Source organism: Patagioenas fasciata, chromosome 2 (genome assembly GCF_037038585.1).
Source record: "Patagioenas fasciata isolate bPatFas1 chromosome 2, bPatFas1.hap1, whole genome shotgun sequence".
NCBI classification, from domain to species: Eukaryota; Metazoa; Chordata; class Aves; order Columbiformes; family Columbidae; genus Patagioenas; species Patagioenas fasciata.
The window spans coordinates 119289798-119299385 of record NC_092521.1 but is presented as its reverse complement, the minus strand read 5'-3'; positions in this window follow the sequence as shown (position 1 = coordinate 119299385).

The following is a 9588-nucleotide window of genomic DNA, read 5'->3' as shown; positions in this document are numbered from 1 at the left end:
TACAGAGCCTCCAGTGTGGTCCAAAACAATAACAGGGTATTTGTCAGGCAGGAAGAAAATTCACAGAGTTTCATTATGCTGAAGGACACCAAAAACTGGAGAACAGGCAGTGGAAAAAACACATTACTGCAGCCTGGGAGCAGAGGTCAGCCAAATCCAGAGAGTGAAAAAACAAAGGGCTGTAACCTATACTGGATAAAATCAGAGACTACAGTAAAAAAGGTTAAAAGAAATCTTCCATTTCTACCACATGTTTATTGCCTGCCTTTGTCTAGGCTTACAAGCCTGAAGGCTCACTTTTCCCTCTTGATCACCAGTTTGGGGTATTTTTTTTGTCATAATTTTGTACAAGATGTTGCTTTTCTTCAAAGAGCTCACATAGACTTCAGTGCAGAATTAGGACATTGGTCACCCCAGGAAAGGAAACGCCAAACGTGTATATAAACAAGGGGAGAAGAAAACACAGCCCAAACAAGACCATTCTGGCAACAGAGACAGGCACAGGCTCCCTCATAAAATGTGACAATCAATATAACAAAGAGAAATTAAATTCCTGCCAAGTGTCTGATAGACATTGTGCATGCTGGGCCTGGTTATTTACTTCTCTTCCTCTCTGCCTTAAGAGGGGATGTTATTTGAGCCAAACGTGAAGCTAAGCCTGTCAATAAAGATTTATTAGTTTGCTGACAAAGTCTACCAGTTGCCGGCAGCACCATCAAGGAGAGATTCAGCAAAGGCAGGAGCATAAGAGTTGCTCAAGAAAGCATCACTGAGACTGATGGGGGCTAACCACTGTGTATGTTTGCCTAAACTACCAGCTAATTGAGGTGGGAAATGACTTCTCAAGAAGACGGACACTCTTCCTGATCTTGATTAACTCCCTTTGTATTGTGGTTTAGAGAAATATGTCAACGTTCTCCATCAATCTGCCAGCAAGTCTTTTCTCTAACATATTTCAGCTTGCCACTTGGCCTTTCACTGCAGATAGGTGCTGCCACCGCTGATATAGCTCCTGCATGACATCAGGGGTCCGTGCTGCCTCTTTCTGCTGGCACTGACCTTCCCACCTTGCAATAAAAATGAAGCAAGTCAGCAACTTAAAAAAAAAAAAAAAATCCTGAAATAGTTGTAGTTTGGGATTTGGAAGTCAATACTTCTCAGGTGTCTTTTCAAATCCTCCCTAGGACTCAGGATAGTTATAAAAAGTAAGTGTTGGGGACAATGTCATTGAAGAGTATTGGTGTTGCTTTGAACACATATCCATTTGTATCATTTTCCAAGTACAATTATAATATTTCAACTCTTAAAAATATTATTTTTCTTGTTAGGGATGTTGTGACATCTTAGTAGAGCAATTTGCATGGCACTCAGGAAGAACTGAAGTTGCAAATGCAGGTTAGGAAAGACCTGTTGGGGCAGCCTGGTGAGAAAGGAGCTGAGATTTACAGCTCACCATGAGTACTCGAAAAGCAGAGATGCCTGCCTCTGTAGACTGGCATGTCACCGTGCCCTCTGTACCGCTGATAGTGCTCCACTGGAGTACTGTATAAGGTGTCAGGTACAGTACTTCAGGCAAAAGTAAAGATTTCTCAGCTGTGCAGGCAAAATGCATTTACAGTTACAAAACAGATTAAGAGAAGGAGATAAGCAACCCAGGATGAGGAAAGCTGGGCCAAAAGTCATTCTCTTAAAATCGTCTTCCACTTCTAGATCCTTCCACGCACCCTCTTTTCCTAGGGCTTCTTACTCTTTCTGGACCACCATGTTCCTCTGCTACCCCAGCAGCAATCTGTACAGGGGCTAGTGGTCTGCTGCAAGAAGAGACATGGACTGGGGAGTCTAGGAGAGGGTATAGAGGGAGCAAGTAGAGACTACAAAATGTGGCTTTGAAGAAAATGTCAAAAGGATAAAAATACTTGCTGTGTTAGTTTAAAGAGACATGAAGAAGGGATATCTAATTTGCTCATTGCCTACTAGAAATGGTGAAATATATAAAAAACAAAAAAGAAGATCAGTAACTAAGTCCATACATCACTCAGATTCCTAATAACTTTGTGACTACAACATATATTGGTTTCAGGCTGGATTAGCAGGCGAATAGTTCCTTGTGGATGTTTGGTATTGCTTCTTTGGGAAAGGCCTCCTTTTACTGTATATAGTACTTAATTCAGTAAGGCTCTGAAGTGAAAGTCTACAGGCAACAATACAGAAGTCCACTTGAGAAAAGCTAGCTGGTTTTAAACAGCTGGAACAATTAGCAGGAAGTGTTCTACCTGCTCAATCTGCCATTTAATCATCACTAAGTCTACATAATATTCAAAATCCAAAATAAAAAGCAGCCTCAAAGTCCTTTCAGTACTTAGAAGGGTCCTATAGGAAGGATGGGTACAGATTTTTTTAGCAAGGCCTGTTACGACAGGACAAGGGGTAATGGTTTTAAACTTCTAGTGGGGAGATTCACATTAGAAATTAGGAAGAAATTTTTTACAATGAGGGCAGTGAAACACTGGCCCAGGTTGCCCAGAGAGGTGGTAGATGCCCCATCCCTGGAGACATTCAAGGCCAGGCTGGATGGGGCTCTGAGCAACCTGATCTAGTTGAAAATGTCCCTGCTCATTGCAGGGGGTTGGACTAGATGTCCTTTGAAGCTCCCTTCCAACCCAAAGTATTCTATGATTCTATGATTTGATCCTTTTCCGTTACCCTGGAATTTAGGTGGTTGGCATTTAAACTTTATGCATATATATATGCCTGATAATTTAAAGACATGAAGACCAAGAAAGCCTCAGTTAATATGCAGAGTCCTAGTAAGCTAAAACTTTTGCTATGTTTACTTTTTTTTTTTAGTTCATCAAAAGAAAAAAAATTCTAATTCCTAAAGGACACCTGCTGCAGGGCTCCACATGCTGACATTACTGTGAGGGAGGAGCATGCAGAGAGCTCACAAACGATACATGAAAAACAAATGAAAAGGTTTATAAGCTGGACATTTTGTAATACATCTTCCTAGGGGGTAGATCAACAGGTTACTTTCTCTGAACTTCTCAGAGAAATTTTGTTCCTTCATACCTTAGGTGGGATGTTTTCTAAAATGCAAGTGTTCCTGAATGGCTGGCTTTCTTGTAGGTGAGAAAGCAAAAGGTGCACTAATGATCACCTTCAATCATCTTACAACCTTGTTGATCTGCAGCAACTCACAGAGAGAGAATTTCTTATTTAGGAGGAGGAAGCAACCAACTTGAATCGATTGTGGACCAGCCTGCAAATGCTGCTTTTTTTTTTTTTTTAAGATAGGATGGGTTAATTTCCCAGTTCTACACAATTTATCTGTGCTGAGCTGGAAGAGTGTTGAGTGGGAAAGGGTTTCATTGTCCACTAGGGCCTTATGGCTCTTCAACACCCACCACTTCTGCCTCATGTCAAAGAAAAGCAAATAGGTTTATTAAATAGCTGTCAGGCCGAATGAGGCTGTACAGAGAACAAACAGAAGGGAAATTGGATTAGAGGCAGAGTACATGCCACACTAAACAAGGGTACAGATTTATGGTTTTCTCTGCACAACTGGACAAAGGACTTTGAAGATGAGTTTTGGGGAGGGGGAAGCCGAAGTCTGGGGAAGAAGGGGCAGGCGACCTGCACAGCCCTGGCAGGGCGGCAGTCATCTCCCTCTGTAGCTGGAAGCGCAGAGGTGAAGGTATCACTCCTCTTCCAAGCTCCTGGCTGTATTCCTCCAGCACATCCTTTCAGCATGCAAGCAGAAAGCGTACTAAGGCTGTCCCCTACCCACCTCCCTCAGGGAAGATGCCTTCGCCCTGACCTTCCCAAACATCAGTCCTAAATCACACCATCTAGCCCAGCACGGGCAACAAGAGGGAAAAGGAGTCACAGCAAAGCTACAGAGAATTAGACTTTCCCTGATAAAAGCTTTGGCTCACAGGCAGGCTCAGAGAGGTTGGGCTCTTTTGCAAGTGGCTGATAGTTATTCCCAGAGAGACCCCGGCCAAATTCTCACTACAGAGAAAGAAGTGCCAAAATATTTTCAAGTTGTTTTTAGCTGGAAGAAAAGGGATGAAAAATGCAGACGTACTCATCAAAGGGACCTCAGGGGCTGGTAAGGTCAGAAGGATTGTAATGCGCCAAGCAATGCAAGGAGCTATGCGTTTTGGGGCTGGAAATCTGCAGATCTCAGCTAGTTATATGTGCAGTAGCTGGAACTGACTACTACCTGTGTTGCTATAGCTGCCTGAACTTTTCTTTTACTGAGGAAACTATACCAGATCATGCAGAGCACAGTAACTGGCTCCACCATGAGAAGAAAAAGGTCTTGAACTGTTACCCTTGCGCTCACTTTCAAAACCTCTGGTTTTGTGTCCTACAGCCAAGCTGGAAAGCAAAGAGCTAGATCCCATGTGCTTCTACACACTTAGGTCCAAGACCAAGTAACTTTCTGGGCTTTTGCCTTAACAACCAACATCCAAACTCCACCAGGCAGGCTGGGTTTTCTTTACACCTTTGACCCAGCACAATCATCTTGAGACCACAGGATTCCAGGAAGGCAGAACCCCTCCAATGTCTTCATCACTGTTACAGCTCTTTCTGACAGTGCAGGTAAATGTACTTCTTGGCTGTACACTGACCTGCATATTTGTACCAACAGAGTGCTTATAACCAGAGTTGCTTGTAGTTTGAATTGCTTGGCACTGGGATTTATCCTGATTTGCTAGCATCTGCTAGTTGAGTTTGTCCAACCCTCAAGTAAGGCAAGAAAACATGGGAGAGTGGACTCATAGGGTGAATTTTTCTGTAACTAGTTGACAGATTTTTATATGTTTTAATTCATCACTTCTTAGCCAAAAGAACATTCCTATCACTTTCCATTAGAAACGTATAATAAAAGAGTGAGCAGGTGCAACGCACAATTTCCTATAAATTTCCAAGTTACCATTCTCCTAGTGACAACACATCTTTCCATGTCTCCACTTATTTAGCCTGAATTTGCCTATCATCCTCTGAGTTATTTAAGCACATGATGGGTGTTGGGTGTTCTTCAGTGCTTGACTGTATCACAGGCTGTGGCATTTATCTCACATCCAATGATCTGAAGAATCATTTGTCTTCAGATCAGTGTGCACTTGGAGTTATTTTTTATTATTTAAATTGCAGGAATTTTACTTTGAAGAGCAGCTGTGAAGATTGACACCAGGCATTAAATACATTATTTGTAGTGGTGTAAAGACACCTTGACATGATGCTGCAAAAAGATCTTCATCCCATGCATGGTCCTTGTATGATATTCTCCAACCCAAGTTCATCTAACGAGGTCCCAAACATTTAATATAGCATAACAAGACATTAGTCAATCCATTTTCAGTCACCTATGTGGAGCATCCAAGATATAAACCTTAGACCTCAAGATTTTTGTGGAGCACAGGAAAACTAACAAAAGAATCAGTGAAATTCTTTAAATAGTTCCTCTATTAGAATTTGTAAGATGATGGTTGAGAGCATGAGGAATCATTCAGATATTTTGGTAAACAAAACAAGACAGAGAAAATTAAAGAGCTTAGGTTTTTTTTGAACAGGGAAAGGGCAATCAAATCAGCTTGTGTCACACTGGTACTAAAGTCTCTGATATCTCAAGGTCTTAGCCTGAAAACATTCAAGAGTTCTTTCACTGTTTTGGGTTGGAACAAGACCTGCATTCCAGCTGACCAAAACATGAACCATCTTCAGTTCTTTGGCAAGCACAATGTGTTGTCCAGCTAATAAGGTCAATATAAAGATAAACTTGAGGAAGCCTACCAGTAAGAGCAACAGTTTGGGTCCAAGCTGGACTACTCAAACAAGTTGGCAATCTTTTTCCCTTCACCTGGAAATAACCCAAGCATCTGATCCCACAGTTGAGCTCGGCAGCCTCCCCACATGGTTGTGATAGAGGAGATGGGGGTGAGAGACCTCCAGTCCCCAGGGCACTTTTGGCTCCAAGGGGTAACAGCACGCTGTCGTCTCCAGGACGTTATCTGCCCTCTGAATGACAGGCACCTGTCATCAGTGGCCAGGTTGAGCGTTTGCCAGTGCTGATCCTCCTGGTCTGGGCACAGCTTGTCTGAGGCCCTCGTCAGCTTTCACTCACCTCCGAAGACCAAGAAATGAGCCACTGGCAGAAGTCGGCACCTCTCTGAGCTTAGTGGGTGTTGTCATAAGACACAAAATTTAGTGTTATGTTGGAAAACGCTTTGCACAGCAGTCAGGTGGTGGCGTGCAGTAAAGACAGTGTGCTACAGTGGCATGAGAACCCAGGAAAAATCCACCCTGGGATGGCTCAGGGATCAAGAGCTAATTTTGCTTACAAGAAGTCATGTTTCTTTTGTTTCAACACTGTGAAAACGCAAAGGCTTCCTTTCTTTCTCCCCACCAGTTTGTCAGGAGCTGATGCTATTGTTACCATAGAGCAGCGGAAAGTTTCCCTGATGTACCGCAGGAATTGGAAGCAAAAGGTCGGTTTCAAATGCATTTTTGCAATGATTCAGCCAGTCTGGTTTGGGATGCTGTGGCTGTGCTTTATTTTATGGTCATATTACATGCTGATAGATCTTACTCTTTTTTTTTTTTTTTATTTCACTAACAGAAAGCATCAGTATCTAGCTCATGAATTATCTAAACAGTTTCAGCTCTCTTGATAATGAAACATAAATCAGAGGGCAAGTTGATTAGTAGCATGCTTATAAAATATTGTACATATGCCAGCACTGGCAAAAGAGCATTCAGGCCAAACATTGTGGGCGTCAGCTTGTTTGCTTGAAATAAAACAGCTTAAACTACACACATGTGAAGTGTTAATTGTTTGTACCACACAGCAGTACACACAGGTAGTATCTGTGAAGTAGGTCAATGCAGGGCTAGAAGTCCGGCCATACTTTATTTCAGGCTGAGAAGAGGGTGAGCATATATTTATAACAAGAAAGATTTTGAGGAAGTGATGACCGTTGGTAAGACTCTTTCCTCGTCATCAGTAGTGAGACTCATCCACTTTATTAAGAGCACGCTTAAGCCTACATAAGCTTCAACAGAGAAAGGGCTAGGTTAACAGCAGTCCCTGCCTAAAATCCCACCCATTATGAATACACCAATACTGAATTAGTGAGCAATACTGTAAAATCACAATAAATCAAATAATGATGCAAACACAGCAATAAATCTTATGTTACACACCATTATGAATTTTAAGTCTGACATTAAGCAGAAAATGTATTTATTTGAGATCACAGTAGAGCTTTCCTCAGAAGCCACAAAACGGATAGTATTAGCGTTACAAAACCAGGCTGTGTGTAAAGAGTCACCAGGCCTTGCTTTTTCTATATGAACTAAAAAAATCAGCAGATAAATGTACCATTAAGTTGGTTTGTGGCTTTGTCTGACCAGAGATTTTGCCTCGAGCATGTTTCCTGCACAATCAGGCATGTGATAGGCCTGCAGACAAAAATGTTTTGCTAGATACAAAGACCAGGTTTAACTGATTAACATATACTACAATATAGAAGTGGCTATTAAAGTGTTCAGAACATGGTAGAAGCAGCAGATTGATAAGCTTCCAAAACAAGCTGTAGACAATGTCCAGTTTCTGGTAAAAGTATGGTCAAGATAAAACAGCCAAACCCCAGAAGCCACTGAAAGCCTAAACCGACCAACCAAAACAACCCACAGACTGACATGGTCAGGTTCCAATGATCTGTGAAATTACTGAAGCAGTAAAGTGGAAGTGAAAAGAACATGCGCCACAAGTTAAAACCTTAGAGAAAATTAAGGCCAGGTCTGCATTAGCAAGCAGTAACACTGCAGTAGGAGAGGATCTGCAGAGCAAAGCAAGTGGTGGTGAGAAACCAACTTCCACACTCCACACAGCCTGTTTGCTTCAGCCTGTCCCTTGCCTGGTTCCCCCACACTTATCTGGAGAGACCTGGGCATACATCTTCTGCTTTCAGTCCATCCAGAAGAAACACAGCTTGTGACCTCCAGGACTGCCCCACAACACAAACCAAAGCATGTTAAGTGCTGATATATGGGAGAGGGATTTCAAAAGCTCTCCTGCCATACATTGATGTGCTAACATAGGTGCAGCCTAGCTTACCTAAAAGTATACATGCATTGGAGAAATTTTCTATTCAAACTGCAACATGATGTTTTTCATTCTGCAATAGACCTTATTTTGAGGAGTGTATTGACTGCAGTATTCTGCAGTGACTAGTAACAAAAAAAAAATATCTTGATGTTAAGACTTTGTAGCACATACTTCAACTTTTGGTCAGCCCTGAAGTGGCTAGGCAGTTGGACTAGATGATTGTTGTAGGTCCCTTCCAGATGAAAATATTCTATTTAATTCTAGACTTCACAATCACGTCTGAGTCTAACAATACGGAGACAGAAGATCTTATGATTATGTCACTTTCAGAAAAAAAAATACTGAATCACTTGATTTCAGCATGTGTGGGACCTGGACTGGCGCATGAGCAAGGCAGGACAAAGCAACCTGCTGCAACACGCTACTTACTATGGCAGCATGGATGCACATGTCCAAGATTCATCACCCAGAGGAGTTAGAACATTCTTCCTACTTGCATGCACAGAGAAGTTTGCTCATCATGCTAACCAGACTACTCATGCTGGTTTACCATTTTCATGGCATCTTTGAACTATCACATAAGGAAATAATCTAGGACCAGCAGCAGGAAATATCTGTCATGACCTCCCCGTAAGCAAAATGATTCCACTCTGCCCCAGCAGTTCCCCTCATGCCTTTTTCTAAGGAGGGACTGTTCCTTTTGAGTAAGAAATAGATACCAAGAAGCACTGGGTCAAATCAAGTCTTGCAAAAATGGGTTTGTAGATTAACATGCAGCCTGTCGTTTCATACCAGCTTCTACATTTCAGGTAGATGCTATGAAAAAGGACAGCTGGTCACATCATTTTCTCTAAGCAGCCAAATTGTGGCCACACCAAGAAGTCTAAACCTATAACCATGAATTTCTGAAAATGAGACCATTCAAGCTACACTTAGCTCTCTTACAAGTTTTAGTGCAATTTGCTCATTCTGTGGCATTGAAAAGATGTAATGCTAAACTAAAATGTCTGAATATGTATAAGGTGGTACTGTGTCATGCAGACAGAAGCTATTCGTCTGTCATCCTTGGGGTGTGGCCTGTGGGTCATGGAGGATGGATAGGTCTTGATACTGGACTGCTCTGAAGCCTCTTTCATAACACAATGATGGAAGAAAGTTGGTTAGTGCCAAAGAAAGACTTTCTGTAGTAGTAGTAGTATTTTTTTTTTCTGCATGGATCCCACTTCAACTTTTACGTAACAAAAAAAAATAACACATTTAAAAATAATCACCGCCAGCTCACTGGTCAAGGACAAAGTGAATCTCTGAAATTAATTGAACATAATTCAGTTTGATTTGAAGTTTGTCTACTATTTGATGAATCATGGCCTGTCATGCTTCAGGGATGGTTACAAGAAAAGAGAGGTCCCAAGTGACATACAATGTCCCCTGTCCTTAACCCTCTCACCTTCTGGGCTCTCTGGACCTTC